The sequence below is a fragment of the Mesoplodon densirostris genome, chromosome 17 (genome assembly GCF_025265405.1).
Source record: "Mesoplodon densirostris isolate mMesDen1 chromosome 17, mMesDen1 primary haplotype, whole genome shotgun sequence".
NCBI lineage: Eukaryota > Metazoa > Chordata > Mammalia > Artiodactyla > Ziphiidae > Mesoplodon > Mesoplodon densirostris.
In genome coordinates this window covers 35,064,414-35,084,880 of record NC_082677.1, presented here as the reverse complement: position 1 = coordinate 35,084,880, position 20,467 = coordinate 35,064,414, and positions in this window count along the sequence as shown.

Sequence of the window (20,467 nt, the reverse complement as noted above, 5' to 3'; positions counted from 1 at the left end):
ATGTGATTTCAGAAGCACTCCCTACTGACTACTAGGGGATAGAGGCTGCGAAATGCTTCTTTGTAGATGACATGTTAGTTGAAGCTTGACAGATAAATAGGATTTCAATAGGTAGAAATGACAGGACTTAGCTACTGCAGAAAAAATAGTGTGAATAAATGAGGCAATAAACTACAGGGCAAGTTTTGGAGAAAATCAATGACTGTATGGAACTCTAGATGAAGATGCCGGGGTTAAATTAGATCTACACTGACTTTATATAAACCCTGGAATTTTCTTTATGAAGTCTCTATCATTTTTACATGCCCTCCATAGCTTTCTCATAAAATTTGAGGACAAATGAAAGCACAGTATAGTTACTTCAAAGTTCTAACTGCTTAAATCCTGGAAAATTTTGAGTTTATAATGTTTTTCCCCCCAACTCTATACTTTACTTCAAATGTCAAATATATATATATATATATATATATATGAATATTTAAAATATTACACCAATTTGCATTGTCAATGAATTGTTAACATCCAAATAATTCCCTTTAAAATTATGAGCACTGAGAAGTCAACAAATAGATAACAAAATGTGAAAAGCATAGCTTACATTTTGTTTCAAAGGAGTAGTCAACATTGTGTTAGCATTAAAGAAGTGACCAGGGGCTTCCCTGGTGGAGCAGTGGTTGAGAATCTGCCTGCCAATGCAGGGGACACGGGTTCGAGACCTGGTCTGGGAAGATTCCACATGCCGTGGAGCAACTGGGCCCGTGAGCCACAACTACTGAGCCTGTGCATCTGGACCCTGTGCTCCACAAGAGAGGCCGCAACAGTGAGAGGCCCACGCACCGCGATGAAGAGTGGCCTCCACTTGCTGCAACTAGAGAAAGCCCTCGCACAGAAACGAAGACCCAACACAGCCAAAAATAAATAAATAAATTTATTAAAAAAAAAAAAAAGAAATGACCATACTAATTAAAAGCCTTATGAGGACCAGTCAGGAATTAAAAAAAAAAAACAGATGCCAATTAAAAGAAGATAGAAGCAAAGTGTGTTCTTGGTCTTGTGACACAAAGATGCAAAGACATGCCCTACAACGATAATTTCTATCTTTCATAGAAAATTAGTTTGAAGACCCTGAATATCAGCCAGGTTGTAATTATTCTTACTCCCAACAGCTTGAAGTATAACTTTCTTAAAATTATAGTGCTCTTTTAGGATCTCAGTCTTATCCTTGTGGGCTGTTTCAATTGTTGTTTTTTATGTTATATGAGTTTATTTATTTACCTTCAGAATCAAAACAAATATCTTGCTCAAATCCTGGCAGAGATCAGAAATGTCTCAGAAAACTCAAAATTGACTTTTAAAAATTTATATTTAGAGGTTGACATACATTTGTAAGATAAAATTTTGCTAGTTGCATTTTTATTGTTTTATAAACAAATAGATTTAATGTCTATTATTGAAATATATTAAACAGGTATATTCCACTATATTTTCCTGAGAAGTAGAGAGTGCTTGTGGTAAAATAAACATTGGGTACTGTCAGCATGTATTAATTATATGAATCTCTCTTATTGAGTAAAACAGAGAGCTGGCCACCACTCTGCATGAAACTTTAATTTCACAGCTAAAAAAGAGGCACTGTCCAGAATTCAATTGTAAGGAAGTGATGAAAGACATGAATTACTCACTTATTTTTTTTCTTCACTGGAAGTTATTTTGATTTTGATTACAACATTATTTTTGTTTTAAGTGGGAGAAATCTTTAATGTTACTTCCTTCTTTAGTCACACAGAATACAGATAAAGCTAAATAAAAGAATGGAATACTGGTTTTATCCCCCCATTACTCTAAAAGTGTCCTTTGCTAGCAATCTTCTGGTCATGGAGCCCTGAATCAGACTTGATGATAATTATTTTTCTTGCAAATTTATATGCAAGAAAGCAATATTGAATCAACGATGGAAAACTAATTTTCTATGAAAGATGGAAATTATTTACCTGCTCCAAAGTTGAATCAGATACATTTTCAAAATCATGGGGCTAAAATTGAATTTGAACTCTAAATGAATGTATCTTTTTGAATACATTTTGATTTTTAAAAAGTATTTAAGTGAATTGAAGATTTAATAAAAGAAAAAGTTTGCATACTACATAGTTTAATCATATTACAAACATTGCAAATAACACATATTAATGGGATTTTCCTTTAGGTTTGCAGACAACTTAAAAGATTCTAAGGAGAATTGGATTAACTCTACCAAGAGGTTGAAAAATTCCTAAGGTGACAACTCACTGAGAAATGTCCCAGGAAGGAATATTGCTGTCTCCTTTCTCATTCAGCAAAACTGAAAAGGAAAAGGAAATATACTTTATATGTAATTAGTACTTGACCAGTTTTAATTCTAAAGTATGTTAACCTCATTATAACTTTGAATAAAACTTATAATTAAATTATCAAACACCCTTTTATCGATGAAACCTCAAAGGAAACAGAGATTTTTTAAGGTAATTATAAGAGGAAATAAAAGCAGTAAATATAATTTAAAGTACAAAAGCATGGCTATAAAATTTCTAATTTATATATAATTTTATTTATTACATTTCTTTGTTATTTAATATAGTTACTAAACTTTAACCGAAAGACAAGTAGAATTAGAAGGGTGTAGGCCTTTCTGAAATATGTAAATAAAGCAATATATTAGTTTTACCACTAAGCAGATCCCAAGACATATGACAGAACCAGTACATTAAAATGAAAATTAGTTAGAAGATATTATAAAAATATTATATTTATTTGTTTGTTCTTTTAACTTATGAGAACTTTATTTATATATTTGAATCTAATCTGTGTCGATGACACAAATTACCCTGTAAAAGTGCTTGCTCAGGGCAATGGTACTTTGGAACAGCAAAAGATTACTGTTAGTTAAAGAAAATCAGACATCTCAAGTTAATGAATTTTGCACTTTTCAATGTATAGGAAGATACAAAATCAGGGCTTAATTAAATTATTCCATTGATATGCACCTTAACTATCCAGGGCCAGTATCCTGTTTTTCTCTATCCTGAATTTCCCTCAGGGTGCGCTACCAGGGGTGGATGCAGTGGTTAATGGACTGATAGCCTCAACATTTGTTTACTGAAATGGCAGGCAACATTGTTTATCCACATACTCAAATTGTTCTACTGCACCCATTAACTCACCTGGAAACTTGTCAGAAATTCAAATCTCAGTTCCCATCCAGGAGCTACTGAATCAGAAATGGAAATGATAAAGTTTGAGGATGATGTGTTTAAGGGAAACAAATATTGCTATAAGTGCCTGGCTGAAAACTGTAAAGTTTTTACTGCAGATATGTTGCAACCTTCAAATAGATATTTTATTTTGATTTTAGAAATAAAGGAAAATTAATCATAAGTAAAAGAAAATTCGTTGATGTTAAGTAATTTACTGTTACTCTTACAGAAAATAAAAAGGATAGTCTTTTTTTATCACCAAAGACAGTTATCTTTCTGTACGTCTAACGTTCCCAAAGCCTGGCTGCTAGGCTCAGTCTTTGCATAAATATGTACTTCCATGCTTTAGTCACTTTATCAGAGCCAGCTGCCACTGTGGAAAATTGTTTAAGACCCAATAGAATAGAAGTTTTTGCTGTTTGTTCACCGATATATCCAAGTGTTCTAACCAATACCTGGTACATGATAGGGGCACATTTGTAGCATGAAAGAGGAAAAGAAATGAGAAAATACATTAGAAATCTTATATGTATTATCTAAAATACATCTTACTGTATTATATGCATTAAATTACAACACATCTTCAGGGCCATTATTAATATGTCAGTTTTAAAGGATGAAGTGACCAATATTAAAATGGACGAATGATTTTTCCTTACACACACACACACAGTAATCATCAGACATTTCATCTGACTGATCTATTTGACTATAAAATTCACAATTTTTCTCTACCCCTTGTTAGAGAATGCCTAAAAACAACTATGGCTTAGGTAAATCCTGAGTCATTCATACATGTGTGTAGAGAAGTTCTTTTTATATTCACTTCACAGATAGAGAATTTGATGCACAGATAGAAATTTGTTAAAAAATCTGCAGCAAAAGAAAACAAGCTAATAATTTGGAATCCTTATATTGAGAGCAAGATGCTTGTGAACCATAAATGGAACATGGTGCAACAAAGAAATCTTGTAAGCTAATTAAACCCTAAAAAGACTCAACTTGTAAATGAACTACAGTCTACAAAGATATACCTTCATGTCTGTTTTGCTTCAAGTACAAACATTGTCTACTCTTACACAAAATCGAGCAAAATAAAGAATTCAGTTGGAAATATGGAACATTTTTAAAAAAAGTTTATCAGTTTTGAATGATAAAGATTATCTACAGAAAATGTCATACTTCAAATGACATTGAAAAATATGGATTTAAGCACCATTGAATATTATTCTTTATGGAAGAACATAACATTTATTATTTTAATAATATGTATTTAGAATTTTCAAGATGAGATATTATTCAGGAGAATTATTTTATCTTTTGGTGAGAACTATATTACGTCTAGCAGAAAAATAATTTATGTATTGGATAACAATATTTTTTAAGTTGATATTTGTGAATGTCTGATTTTTATCTCACAATATCTATTTTTTTAAATCTTGCAAGATATAGTATCTTTGATGGTATTATTGTTGGTAAGCACTAGCAAAACACTGTTTCTAAGAGAGGAACAGATAAACTATAAACACATGTATATCACTGTAACTAAACTTTGCATACAGAAGTGATAACTGGCATATTAAGGATGCAATCATGGGAATTAAAACAAAAATCACTAAGCCATACTTACATCAGTTAGTTTTCAAACTTCTTTCTTTCTTTGGTCTTGGAGGGGGCAGATTCTCTGCTCTCTAATCCTTCCTATCCCTGGAGGTTTTAGGGTAGATATGTCTCAGGAAGGGGATCCCCTTCCAGAGCCCAAGAGTGGGCTCTTATCTAACACTTTGAAATGAATTGTCCCAGGAGACACACGTACTGACGAAACAAAGGAATTTATTCAGAAGGGGCACCTGGGGCCGAGAGTGGTAGGTTAAGGGAACCCAGGAGGACTGCTCTGCCACGTGGCTCACAGTCTCAAGTTTTATAGTAATGGAGCTAGTTTCCAGATTGTCTCTAGCTAATCATCTTTCTTGGCCCATAGTTGGCCTGATTCAAGGTCTTTCCTGGTGGCAAGCGCATCTCTCAGCCAAGATGGATTCCAGCACAAAGGATTCTGGGAGGTTGGTAGGATAATATTTTGGGCTGGTGTCTCCTCCCTCTTTTTGGCCCCTCCTGAATACTCTTGTTTAGTTTTTGGAGGCAACACCATGCCCCTTATTGGGACCTCCTATTGTGAGACAACTCATACAAGTGGTTATCATCATGCCCTGCCAAGGCAGGCAATTATGATTAACAGTTCCCTAACAAATGGAGGAAATACTCTCTTAGGAAGAAGGTAAGAGTTAAAAACAACTCCCTAATTTACTATTAATATTGCCATTTAGGACAGTGTCTCAACAGGGATTTTTGAGCCTGAGGTGATTTTAGCAATGTCTGGAGATATTTTTCATTGTCACAATTGGAGAGGAGGTGCTACTGGAACCTTATATGTGTTATTTGAAATCTAATGGGAAGGGGCCAGGTATGTGGCTAAACATCTTATAATGTACAGGCCTTACAACATGGAATTGTTTATCCCAATTTGTCAATGGTGAGAAACTTTGATCTAGAGTTAAAAAATTAAAACACAATGTATAAAAGCTGAAATAACTCAAATTCAACTAAATTATATAATTATGTTCAGATAAGTAGATCTTGATCATAACTAGCAGTATCAAAATCTAATAAGAGGGCTTCCCTGGTGGCGCAGTGGTTGAGAGTCCACCTGCTGATGCAGGGGACATGGGTTCGTGACCCGATCCAGGAAGATACCACATGCCATGGAGCGGCTGGGCCTGTGAGCCATGGCCACTGAGCCTGCATGTCCGGAACCTGTGCTTGGGAAGATGCAACAGTGTGGGCTCACTGAAATCATTTCTTTGACATGTACCTTAACTAACTAAGGCCAGTATTCTGTTTTTCTCCATACTGAATCCCTTCAGGGTGCACTGTTGTGGGTGGCTGCAGAGGCTGATTGTTTGATGGCCAGGACATCATTTGTTTACTGATATGGTAGGCGACATTCTTCATCTACAGCACTTCTTCTTGGTCATAAATTTTACCAATGTTTGGGAAACATTTTATGACCAGTTGTGTCCCACAGTACTAGAAGGTCTCACTTCTAGATCAGGCAAGGATTCTGTTGATAGGCCACTCAATGTGCTGATTTTTTAATTTTTTTTGGATTAAGTCCTATTGATAATCTAAAATTCTTGGAGTTGCCTGTTTTGCTAGTCTATTATGATCCTTGAAATGCTTTCTCTTGTTGTTTCTTCTCATATCTAGAGGTGCACTATTACAATTAGTCTACAATATGTAGAACTATATATGTGATCAACTGCCCCAAGATTTTTTTTTGGTGTCATTAATTTTGTCAGTGGTCTTGTTATACACATTGGGTAATGTAAGAGACAACAATCTTATAAAATAGACAGGATATAAGTAATAGAGCTAATAACATTAATGTCATAGTACAGCAGAGAGAGGCACAAGACATACATAATTTGAAAATAAGACAGAACAAATTAAAACAATGATTAGTAAACTAGTTTTAATCTGGTCATAATAAGCCATCAATTCCACAGGGATGCCAGTTGGAGAAGCCAAATTCTGGAATGATCAGGTAGAAAGAAAAAGATAAGGGTTTCATCTTCATTTACAAAGGTATAATTTATCAACTTATTGTAGGTCATGGTTAGCATAAGAGAATTTTTTTTCCATAAAACAAATATTAAAAGCCAGTATATTTCAGAAAGAGGTCAGAAAGTTGTAAATCATATTTATCAGTTCATGCAGTCTCATGTAATTAACTCCTGTAGATCTGGATGAAGTTGTCAGGTTTTCCATTAGAGTTTTCTAAATTCTTACCTACTTTAGAGCTATGATCTAAAAGTTATCAGACACATATTTAACAAAAAGTCCTTCTTATGAATCTTCTTGAAGGTCTTCATTTTGTAAAAGCACCAGAGTAAAACATTGATTGTTTATAAATGAAAATATACTTAAAATGACATAGTTAAAGGTCTACAAAGCAATTGACAAAAAAATTGGATATTCTGTGACAGACAACATTTTAAGATAATATCTAGAATTATGACTGATAAAAATATACCAGGGCATATCAGATTTTTAGGAATTAATGATATTTACTCATACCATATAACCTAAGAAAGTTTATCTTCAATCACTTGACAGTGCTTCTCAAGTAATTTAACATATATAATAAGCCTAATTAGTTTACCACTCCTCTCTGAGAAGCCACAGGATTTCTTTGGAGCATCCCAGAGTTAGCTGGAGTCAAAAGAACTCCAGGGCCTCCCTGGTGGCGCAAGTGGTTGAGAGTCCGCCTGCAGATGCGGGGGATACGGGTTCGTGCCCTGGTCTGGAAGGATCCCATGTGCCGCGGAGCGGCTGGGCCCGTGGGCCATGGCCGCTGGGCCTGCGCGTCCGGAGCCTGTGCTCCGCAACGGGAGAGGCCACAGCAGTGAGAGGCCCACATACCGCAAAAAAAAAAAAAAAAAGAAAAAAAAAAAGAACTCCAATTAGAACTTGATGTTTGGGAAGTTTGTAAAAAATATCAAAAAAGATTTCAAAACACTTGGTCAAATAGGATCATAGGTCACTGTGAAATAATACTAATGTATTTAACAAAAGTGACACAAGACTTCAAAAACAAATACAGATTATTTAAAGGTAAAGTAATTCACACAATCTATTATCAAAGGCAGTATTTCAAGAAAATTTTATTCTCTTAACAGGGAGAGGAATGAAATCCAGTCTTGCATCAGCCTACTTTTAAAAACAAAATCCATTCACCTAATTAAATTTAATCTAATCCCAGCCTGACCATGTATAAAACTCCTTTTCAGGGCTCACTTTTTACAAACCTGCCACAAATTTCTGTACTCATATTAGTTTGTCCCTTACTTTTCCATCCAGAAACAACCAGCTCTAGGACAAAATCATTCTTTCCCCTTAACAAAATGTATTTCCATTCCTCATACCTTCTCTTGCTGAAAACACACATCCTACTTTCCTTGCATACTGAAATGTTTCCCTTATCATCTTTAGAGGTTTTAATTACATAGTACAATTTTGAACCTTAAAAACCTTAATCTGTAACAAAAAACAACAAGGAGCGTGTAATCATGAACTGTTTTTTATACCAGCATTTCCTGCCTGGAACATTCCATAACCTCTAGAAACATACATTGTCTTAGAGCATAATTTCTTTCCTCAATATGGTACAAGACATGAGTCTATTAAACCCAAACATTTTTAGTTTCCCTCTCATAAGGAAAGAAAATTAGGCAAATTTAGACCTACTAAATTTAGACCTATTTAGCAATTAGGTTTCTCCAGTTTAAATGATGTATCATCTAGCCATTAATAATATATCTTACTAGTGACTCAAACCAATAAAATGCAAGAAGCATCCCCACAAGAGAATGCAAATGATGTCACCTATACAAGATCCGGAGAGTTTATTCCAAAATAATAGACTAAGAAAATAAAGGCCTTTTTGTACAGGCTGATTCAACAAATGTTTAGATTTAAATGATAAAAGCCTCTGACAGCTGGCACAGTTGGATAGGACTGCTAAGAATCCCAGTTTATTTCACTGGCTATCAAATGTATACCATATGTATACCTTCCAGATGCCAGAGACTAAGCTTTCAAAACACAGACACAAACACACACACACACAAAACACAGAAATGCCTAAGAAAATCAGAAAGAATGTTTACATCTCAAAGACAGGTAGAGAAATGCAAGTTCCCCTAGAAACACTTTTGTTTCTTAAGATGAGACTTCTGAAAAAATGTTTTATCCAGCTTTCTCTAACTTAACCACATACCTAATAAAAGAGCCCCATCTTATTCATTTTCAGGGTGAGATTTCCTTTAATTCTTAATTAAGTAAGTACTTGTAAGTTTTGTACGTAGGTAAACCTCTCTGGGGTATTAATTGGAGAGTGGCAATCTGTCCTTCCTTTTTCTTTTATTTGGAAAGCTTTGTTCCCATTCTGAGATCAGTTTGTTGAGATAAAATTGCTGATGACAATCATGTGGTGGGACAATCTGCAGTTTGTGAGCTTAACTTCTCAAGATTCTACCCTAGAGTCTTTTTAGCCCTCTTAAGTGTGTCAGATTCTACCTTTGGTAGCCTAAGGCCACTGTGAATGATCAGATTACAGAGTGACCAGATCTAATGTGCATCCCCAGCAGAGTTAGTTTTTAATTAAAATGAGTGGGTTTCCCTATAGGGACAGCTGCACAGTATCAGAACTTGCCTCCATCATTTCTGAAAGTTTCTCAGTTGCCTGAGAAAGCAGCTGCCAGCCAAAATGAAATGTCCCTTCTTCAGCACTGAAAGCTCTCAAGAGATATCTTTCCTTTACTCAAACTCTATTAAAGCAGCCAATTTGAGGAAAAATGACAGGCCAGTCTCCCACCTAATTATCCAGTTCAACCCTACTCAGTGTCCTTTAACTGAGCAACTCCCAGTGTCTTTCAGCTGGCAGGTCACTCCCCAGTACCTTTCAACTAGGGAGCCATGTACCTGTTATATACTTCCAAATAAAACTTGGGATCATCAACCCATAATCAGGAGATCCAAGAACCCAGAGGGACCCTCCCAAATTTGTCTGGACTCTCCCAGGACGTGGACGGGCCCAAGAGGTCTCTGCTGGTACCGAGGCTTTTCTTTGGTGAAGGAGAGAATTTTGCTTTGCACCCCTTCCTTCATCAACAAAACTGTCAACTGAAAAAAATGCACAGACTAAAAGTTGAGAATTATGTTTTATTCAGCAGACATACTGAGAACTTAAACTTGGGAGTCAGCCTCTCAGATAGCTCTGAGGGAATGTTACAAAGAGGGAAGAGCCAGGGCTTCCCTGGTGGCGCAGTGGTTGAGAGTTCGCCTGCTGATGCAGGGGATACGGGTTTGTGCCCCGGTCTGGGAAGATCCCACATGCCGTGGAGCGGCTGGGCCTGTGAGCCATGGCCGCTGAGCCTGCACGTCCAGAGCCTGTGCTCTGCAACGGGAGAGGCCACAACAGGGAGAGGCCCGCGTACCGCAAAAAAAAAAAAAAAAAAAAAGAGGGAAGAGACAGAATATATAGGAGATTTTGCAAAAAAGAAAAAGTAGTTGGAACATCAAAAGATTACTCTTAATTAAAGAAAATAGAACATCTCAAGTTAATGAATTTAGTGATTTTTCTATGTTTGGGAAGATGCAACAGTCTGGGCTTAATAAAGTCATTCCTTTGATAGGTACCTTAACTATCTAGGGCTAGTATCCTGTTTTTCTACATTCTGAATCCCCTCAGGCTGCACTGCTAGGGGTGGCTTTGATGGCTACAACATACTTTGTTTATTGATATGGCAGGAGACACTTTCTCTCTCTCTCTCTCTCTCTCTCTCTATATGTATATATATATATATATATATATACATACATATATATGTTTCATAAATTGAGAAAGATATCAGTATAATAGGCAGTCATGTTAGTTCATATTCTATTTTCTTTCCCAGGTAAGGGAAAACAGAATATTGAGCATGGGGGAGGAAAAACAAAGAACAAAAGAAAACACAGCCCTAAGCTTGGCTCCTGTCACTGGCAGTGGGAGTTATTTCAACTGTTTTTTAAAAACATGAAAACCAAGCATCTGCTATTGAAAGGAGCACCCTCAGGCTTTGTCAGCCTCTCAGACTCTTGCTTACAACTCCCTCCTGTGGCAATCCCACAGGCAAATAATTTCTCTTCCATTCTCATGGTCTCAATATCTACCAGCAATATAGTAAGTACAGTGATGTAAGCATTTCCATTCTATTTTGTTGCTGTTGTTCATTTAAAATATTCATTTCGACAATCTCCGTCCAAGCTGAATTGTCTGTTCAGGCAGCCCAAGTTAGCTCTAATAATACATTAATGTTTTTGTTAATGTTTTGCCAATTTTTTAGGGATGCATATATTGGATTGTAGCTAAAATGTCTGTATTGCCAAAAATCAATTCTGATTTTATGGCTGAGTTTTGAGAATGCAGTTAAATTAAGATGATTCTGGAGAAACAGATGCATTCCATGTATCCTAATGAAATCATGTCTTGAGCCTGCTTGTCTTAGATGTACCTTCTTGACAGTGGCAAAATCATCAAGAAAATGGTACCCTGTTGACCTTTTGGAAGCCAGTAAATAGGCTTTAATCTGGTGACATTCACTTTCTTTATATTATGAAGCAAAACTTTCACTTGCAAAAGTATATGAATTCATGGAGATGGTATACTTCTCTATTAAAATAATAAACATCATTTCATAAATAGGTAATCTCACTTTATATTGACCAATATGTTTTATTTTTTGATTTAGGGATGACTTTTTTTTTAAAAAATAAGCTATTATGAAATCACAGGGTTTTTTTTATATTGATATAAATATCATATTAATTTTAAGTGAGGAATAGCTATATGTAAACTGTTTCCTCTAATGTAGATTCATACAAACATAAAAAATCACATAAAACAAGCATAAAAGTGAAAAAGAAGCTGGGTATATTCAAAATCTTTTACTAACCTATAATGGAGGAGAACTATATATATATATATATATATATATATATATATATATATATATATATAATGATATATACTTTACTATATACCTGAAGCTAACACAACATTGTAAGTCAACTATATTTCAATAAAAAATAAAAAAAAAGCTGGCAAGAAACAGAAGAAAAACATGTAGGTAAACAAAGTTTTCTGAAATAATTATTGTTTATTTCACCTTAAAATAAATATATCTGCAGCCCTTGTTATTCCAACACTTATATACATTCTTAACCCCTTCTCATATTGACTAATACACCATTAATAAACAACATGAACCTTAATGGAAATGATTGTCTCAGCTATACTTTATTATAGAAACATCTTGCAACATAAGGACTCCATTGCAGTGCATGGTATTTCTGTTGGAAACAATACATTATTACAGCATTTCATTGTTTCTTTGAAGAAGTGGTTGTTGGCTATGTCCTTAGCTTTTATCTTTTCCTGTTGTGACAGGACAGTAAATATATAATCTTTGCAGTTTTTGTTTTGTTTTTAGTTTTCAAGATCTTACTGCTTTTGAGCCAAAGTTATTAAGTAAAATAAACCACTCTACTAATTGGTTTACTAGCCTTTGTTATACATTGGGAAGTATCCTTGGAGGAGGTATAGATTTAAAGTAATAGTAATATTTGGTTGACCTTGCAAAGAAACAAATTTGATCTTATTAAAACAAATATATTGTATACAGGCCTAAAAATAAATTTTGTAAACAAAACCCTCTTCTATTAAACTTTACATTAAGCAGTGATATCTTTTTTAGGGACTGATCACATGTTTCATTAAGTCAGATATGTAAAATCCTTCTACTGATTAATATTTAATAATTTCCCATGGATTGCTCCTAAATTTGCGCTGAATTTCTGAAAGTTGCTCACTGTGCATCCAGTAATTTAGTCATGCAGTCAATTCCTCCTTCTCTAGGAGGTTACTGAGAATTATGGAAGTTGCTTCTCAGAGAAACATTTTTTTTAATTGCTTTTATTTAATAGGATCCCTTGAATTCCTCAGTGGGAAAAAATGCTTTATATGGTAACTATTTGAATCATATTTGTTTTATCTCAAAGTTTACAATTACTTCTAAGTTGTTGAAATTTAGAATGGTAGGATACCTGAAAATCTTAGGTTTGAACTCAAAAGGCAATATGAAAACACAGAAACAATAGCAGTTTTAGTGAATAAGGAACAAAGACAATGACATTTTAAGCAATGAAAGAGTGAGTTGATAATTTTTACAAAGTCAATAATGTGTTTCATACATAAGTAAAATCAAGTTAAAGTTTTTGTAGCATGCTAATATGCAATAAATATTCCAGCATATTAAATGTTTTACTTCTAAAGAAAATAATTCAGCAATGAAAAATATGTACACATGTATGCACATACCTCTGTGTGTGTTTGTGTACTAAAAACATTGTTTCCAAGTACACACAAGTATGACCTTATTGTTTATTTTTGGTTGATGTCATTCTCATTATTTGGTGCCCATTTTGCTCTGATTGTTGTATATTTTAAATATCACCTTATGTGAAGCAAAATAAGCCATACAGAGAAAGATAAATACTGCATGGTCTCATTTATACATGGAATCTAAAACAAATAGTCAAACTCACAGTAACAGACAGTAGGAAAATGGTTGCCAGGTACTGTGGACTAGGAGAAGTAGGAAGAGGTTGAAAAAATACGAACTCTCAGTTTTAAGGTGAATACAGTCAGAGCATGTCATGTATAACATAGTGACTTTGGTTGATAACATTGAATTGTATAACTGAAATTTGCTAAGAGAGTAGAACTCAAAATTTCTCTCACACACCAAAAGATAAATGTGTGAAGTGATGGATGTGTTATTTAACTCAATGGGATGGAATCATTTCACAATGTATAAGTATATCAGATCGTCACATTGTTCATTTTAAATATCTTACAATTTTATTTATGAATTACACCTCCACTAAGCTGGGGAAAATAAATATCATGTCTGTTTAGAAATAGCTGCATTCTATGTTTTATCATTACTATGATCATGAATTTACTTTTTAAGCCAGAATAAGCTATACTAAAACTTTGAATTTAATGACTTAAAGTAGACACTGAAATTAATTTAAAACTCTTTTCAAAATATGGATGTTAGCTAAAAGACAGGAGACAGGTAAAACCTTTCTGATTACTTTTGCTTAAGGCCATGATCTAGTAACAGGAACCAAATTTACCCTCTTCCCTTAAACAACTAGAAAAAGATAAAAAAAAATATGAAACAAAAATTTTCACACATTGAAAATAGACAGCAAAGGACAACGTTCATGAAGAGGAGGAAAACAAATAAGGTGAGCTCTAAAATTGCATCAGCTTACTACTTCAAAAAGTTTGGGGAGGGGGAATGGTAAGCTGTGACAAAGCGAGAGAGTGACATGGACATATATACACTACCAAATGTAAAATAGATAGCTAGTGGGAAGCAGCAGCATAGCACAGGGAGATCAGCTCGGTGCTTTGTGACCACCTAGAGGAGTGGGATAGGGAGGGTGGGAGGGAGGGAGACACAAGAGGGAAGATATATGGAACATATGTATATGTATAACTGATTCACTTTGTTATAAAGCAGAAACTAACACACCATTGTAAAGCAATTATACTCCAATAAAGATGTAAAAAATAAAAAATAAATAAAAATAAAAAAGATTTCCAGGTCACAACACAGAGAGAAAAAAGACCAAATGGAGCCTGCATTCTAGTCAAATTCAAGAAACAGAGATCAGACATTAGGGAGGTGAAAACATTGAGAATCTGTGGGGCAGAGTACAGGTGAGGAGGTAGTTGTATACCCCCCCAAAAAAAAATCTGGACATCTTAAGAGGGTCCCTTCAATCCTTTGGCTGAGTTCTGAGCTGTGCATGCATGAGAAGAAACTTATTTGAGGCCAGAAAATAACCATCAGAAAGCTGTAGTCCAAACGATTCCCCAAGTTCAAACAAAGCAAAGAATAGCTCATGTTCCCATCAGTCAGAAGGGAAAAGTCTCTTGATAGGTAGGGCATTGGGAAGAATATTTAGAAGAGTCTGACTAAACTACACTTACGCCTTTAGGTTGCTTTGGAGCTGGCCTAACAAAGTTTATAAGTCAGCATCTAATGGGTCAAATCGATTCCATGAAACTTAACTGTGTGCCTAAACTACTAATTAAAAAAAACACTATTTTTTTAAACAATGAAACAGAATTGAGCATCCTACAGTACATTAACAATATCCAACACCCTATCAAAAATTGCCTGACATTTAAAAAATCAAGAAAATAAAACTAATAGGGGAAAAATCCATGAATATTCCCAGCAACTCAGAGGAAATGGAATTTGCAGACAATATTGGGAGATAATTATCTTCTCAAAGGTTCCCTTACATTTCTGCTTGTCTTGTGAGTAAAGTGTGCTGATTGATTTTTTTTTTCCTGAATGTGTTTAAGAAAGCTTGTAAAGTGAACAACCTTGGAGACAGATGTTTTCTCCCTTCAGAGAAAAATGTAGGGTTTTTTATAGCCTTGAAAGACAAAGATGGTGCCTCCCTCCAGAGCAACAAAGTGTAGGCATCCTTAAGGCCCAGAATAATAAAGACAGTGTCTTTCTCTGAAGCAAAAGGCAGGTAGATGATCCTGTCATGCAAAACAGGGGTCATCCAACCCTCTTTGCCTTATAGATATTAGTGCTTGAAGAACCAGGGTGAAAATGCTAATTATCCGGCTACTGATATTTTTGTGAGTACTAAACAGTCCATTGTTTATATCCCACAAGTATTATGTCTTCTTCAATCATTCATAACACTGTTGTAGTGTTGTAGGCCAACTAGTTAGCTTCCAAGTGGGGTAAAGTCACTTTCCCTTCATTGTTTTGACCAAAAGTACATTAAAACATCAATTATAAAAATGCTTTATATGTCCAAGAAAGTAGATGAAAACAAAATCATTGTGAGGAAAAAATAGAAGATATGTATGTGTGTGTATATATATATATATATATATATAAAGCCAAACAAGTAGTGTTAAAATTCAGTATTTTACATAAAATATATTTTGGATGAGATTAACAGTAGATGAGACACTGGTGACAAAAACTTCAGTAAACAAAGACACAGCAAATAACTATCCACAGTGAAGCACAGAGAGGAAATATAAAAAGAAAGCAAGGAGAAAAGAACTGATGAAATATGAACAAAACATGAGTGACCCAAAGGCAAAAAAAGTCAGGTTGCAGTGCCAGAAGGAACAGTAAGAAGGAGAAAAAAGAAAGAAACAATTTAACAAAATATAACAAAAATCATATCTTGCAGATCTCAGAAGATCATTGATTAATAAATTAGAAAAATAAAAACAAAAAAAACACACAAAAAACCCCACAAGGTACACTATAATCAAATTGCTGAAAGCAAGTGACAAAGATAAAATCTTAAAGGGATTATATAGAGAGGGAGGGATAAAATATTATATACTAAGGAATAAAGATAAGAATAATGTAATTAAAATGTTTCTCATCAGATATGTAGACATCTGATAAAATGTAGATAAAATGACAATGGAGTGACATAATTAAAGCACTGAAAAAAGAAAGTCAGATTAGAATTTTATACTCAATAAAATATCTTTCAAAAATAAAAACTAAGAGTTTATCACCAGGAGACCTGCACTACCATAAAACAAGAAAAGTGTTAAAAACATGCTTTAGGCGGAAGTGAGTTGATATATGATGGAAATGTGAATCAACAAAAAGAATGAAGAAGGTCTAGAAGGGTATACATTGTTAATGATAATATATATATTTCTCAGATCTTAATTTCTTTAAACTATAATAAATTGTTTAAGGTGAAATATAATATATTGTGATATTTAACATGTAAGTAAAAGTAGTATATATGATAACTATAACAAAATAAAAAGGAAATGCAAGTTTACAGTTATAATTTCTAAAAATATATATGAAGATGTATAGTATTATTTGAAGGCTAAAAAAGACAATCTTAAAGCACCAACTAAAAAATAAAACAGCAGTGTACTTAAAATCCAATGAGAGAAGTAAACTAAAATGATAAAAAGTATAATAATAATACACTGGAAAAAAATAAGAAAGAAACAAATAGCACCTGAGGCAAATAAAACAAATGCTAAGGTGGTAGATTTAAACTGGCATTAAAGATGTTGGTAATTGAATTAGATGTAAATAATCTAAAGATTTCAGTAAATACAAAAATCATTAAATTGTATTTAAAACTAGAAAGAAAATGAAACAATGAAAAAAAATATTTCAAAGGAAGAACAAAGTTAGATATCTAAAATACCTAATATCAATACTTTATAAAGCTATTGGAATCAAGATATGATTTTGACATAAGGTCAGCCATTTAGTAAATGGAACAAGATAGACCCACATCAAGTGAATGCAAGTTAATTCAATGGGAAAATAATAGTCTTTTTAAAAACTTTTCAAGTTTTTAAAAATCACGTTCATTTAGAAAAAGGAAGAAAACACAAAGGATATCAATTTTTAACTCGCACAATAATCAAAAATAAATTTGAAATATCACAGACCAGAGGAGACTGAGGAGACAACACAAATAAATGTGGTACGATAACCTGGTGCTATGGACTGAACTGTATCCCCCACAAATTCGTGAGTTGAAACCCTAACCCCTAATGTTACTATTTTGGGGGACAGGCCCTTGAGGAGATAATTAAGGTTGAATGAGTTCATAAGGGTGAACCCTAATCCAGTAAAACTTGTTGGCCTTGTAACAAGAGGAAGAGAGAGAGAAATACTTCTCTCTCCATGCAGGCACAAAGAAGAGACCATGTGAGGACAGGACAAGAGGGCAGCCACCCCGAAGCCAAGAGAAGAGGACTCAGTATGAAATCTAACTTTCCAACCCTTTGATCTTGGACCTCTCACCTTGGGAACTGTGGGAAACAAATTTCTGTTGTTTAAGCCACCCATCCTACAGTATTTTCTTATGGCTGCTCCAGAGACTAATACATCTGGATTGGATCCTGGAACAGAAAGGTAATTTTAAGGGAAGAACTGGTGAAATTTAAACTGATCGAAATGTTCAGTATTATGATTTCTCTGGTGGTTATAACATCATATGCATATATCAAAACTCATCAAATTATGCCCTTAAACTTGAGAAAACTAAGTTATACCTCAATAAAACTGTTAAAAACTTCAAATACTTTTATTGTTTAAAGGACTTTGAGACTCTGAGATTTTAGACTTTGATAGCAAAAATCAATTAAATGTTGGAGGAATACTGATTAAGTGATTATATTATAATTAATCTAAAATATTTTCTAATTTTAAAACTAATAAATAATGAACTAATTAATAATAAATAAGACTAATAAAACCATTATTTTTCCCAACATCTAAGCTAGCCTTATGAAGACATATTTTTCTACTTGTGTTTTATGATCAAAAAGGAAATATGTTGTTAGTGGACAAGGCAAAGAATACCATGGATTAGTTTGAAGGTAGAGAATCCATGTATTCAATTGTCTTTTTCACAGCTCCTATGATTATCTTTCCTTTTTTACTACAAAAGAGAAATAAGGAAAGGATTATGAATCAAGGCTGAGAGCACATGTTCATGGCTGAGGATATGAATCTCTTGTGCCCATGTTCATTGCCACTCCCAATTCAGCACCTCCAGAGACAAATACATGCATATATGTATACTTAGGTGGCCACAAGTTAAAGGATACTGTTGACATTGTTTGAGATATCAATTCTAAATAATGGGACACACAATAAATTCATAAATGATCTTCAAAAAAAGCAGTGAAGAGATATGTTACTGCATTTTCACTGAATTAAGTATCACAGGGTGTCTTGCAAAACTCAAATTATGCCATATGACCAAAATATGTTAAACAAAAAGCAAGTTTCATATTGTTTGTATTTGGATTTTTCTGTTTATCAAGAGACAAATAGTTAAATAAATTGTGACTATGCATATTAGGGAAAAACTAAATTCAGAGTCAACAGAAACTCAAAAAACGTAATGTATAAGGAAGTTACAAATGAATTCATGATTCCATGTTTATTTGATGTACTTTAAAACAAGGGAAGAATAAATAATAAACTGTCTACATGTGGTATATACATAAGGGATAAAGATTTAGAAAAACAGAGCTTCCCTGGTGGTGCAGTGGTCAAGAATCTGCCTGCCAATGCGGGGGACACGGGTTGGAGCCCTGGTCCGGGTAGATCGCACATGCCCTGGAGCAACTAAGCCCGTGCGCCACAACTACTGAAACCCACGCACCTAGAGCCCATGCTCTGCAACAAGAGAAGCCACCACAATGAGAAACCCATGCACCGCAACAAAGAGTAGCCCCCACTCGCTGCAACTAAAAAGAAAGCCTGCACGCAGCAGCAAAGACGCAATACAGTCAAAAATAAATAAATTTATTTTTAAAAAGATTTAGAAAAAAAAATGATGAGACTAAAATTTAAGAAGGTATCGACTCTGGTGAGCAAGTGAAAAAAATATAGGTAAGAGTCTCCCTGAAAGATTCCAAGTTCTAGTCTTAGTTATTTTTGGGTTTTTTTTTCACATATTTTGTCTATTATCTACTTGTTTGTGGTGGGATGGTTTCACCAAAGGCTGGGAGTGGAATTCTGCCTACTTATTTCTAATCTTCAAATTTATGTAGTTTTTAAAATTAATGATATTTTTCAAAAGTTATAAATAGAAAAGTTACCATTTTCAATGTGTCTCTTTCTATTATTTATCTTTATTATTTTAAAAAATATATCTTTGTTAGCTATAGAAAATTAAGGTATGACTCAGTGGAGTTTTCTTTCATTTTTCCTCTCTCCCTCCCCTCTCTCTCTGTGTAGTAATGCACTGCATTTTATGGAAGAACAATTGCAACCTATTGCAGGAGAAGATTCCTCTCTATCTTATTTCCAGTGCTCTATAGCATGTATATATTCCTTGCAGTCATCTGCAACTGTTTTCTTCTCCTTTTTCTCATTAGTATTTTTACTATATTTCTGATAGAGAAGTTTGGAAGCTCCTTTCTTTTCTTGCTGTCATCTTTTCTCCCATTTCAAAGGGTACAAGATAGCTACAATAAGATAAGGAATGTTACAATGATACAAAATAACTGCAGAGAGAGATCAAAACCAAATCAATTATTAAAAGCCTATTTCTAGGTCAAGAAATGATATAATATTAAACCTTGCTTTGTCTCAAGTAAAACTACTAATATTGTGAAACACAAGTCCTATGTATGACAACCAGGTTGGAATCCATTCTAACTAGAATTCTGGTGAAAGCCCAAACAAGTGAATTGAAGCTTCCCAGTAATCTCCAGAAAAGCATCAGAGGTCCTTTTCTGTTTCTTATTTAAGGTTGGAGGTGAGCCCTGAAAATGAAATAGGAAGTTGCTGTAGTCTATTTTCCCTCAACACTTTTCCCCAGGGCCAGCACTAGATCTGAATGTAAGGATTGATAGAAAAATTTTAGTTAAAATAAAGTTGAACTTATTTGGTTTTGACTGTTTTGAACAATCTGTTTTTAATTTTTATGTGATTTGTTCTACTAAATAGTTCTGAATGTCAATCAAACTCAGAAAAAAAAATTCACCATACTGCCTTTGATTC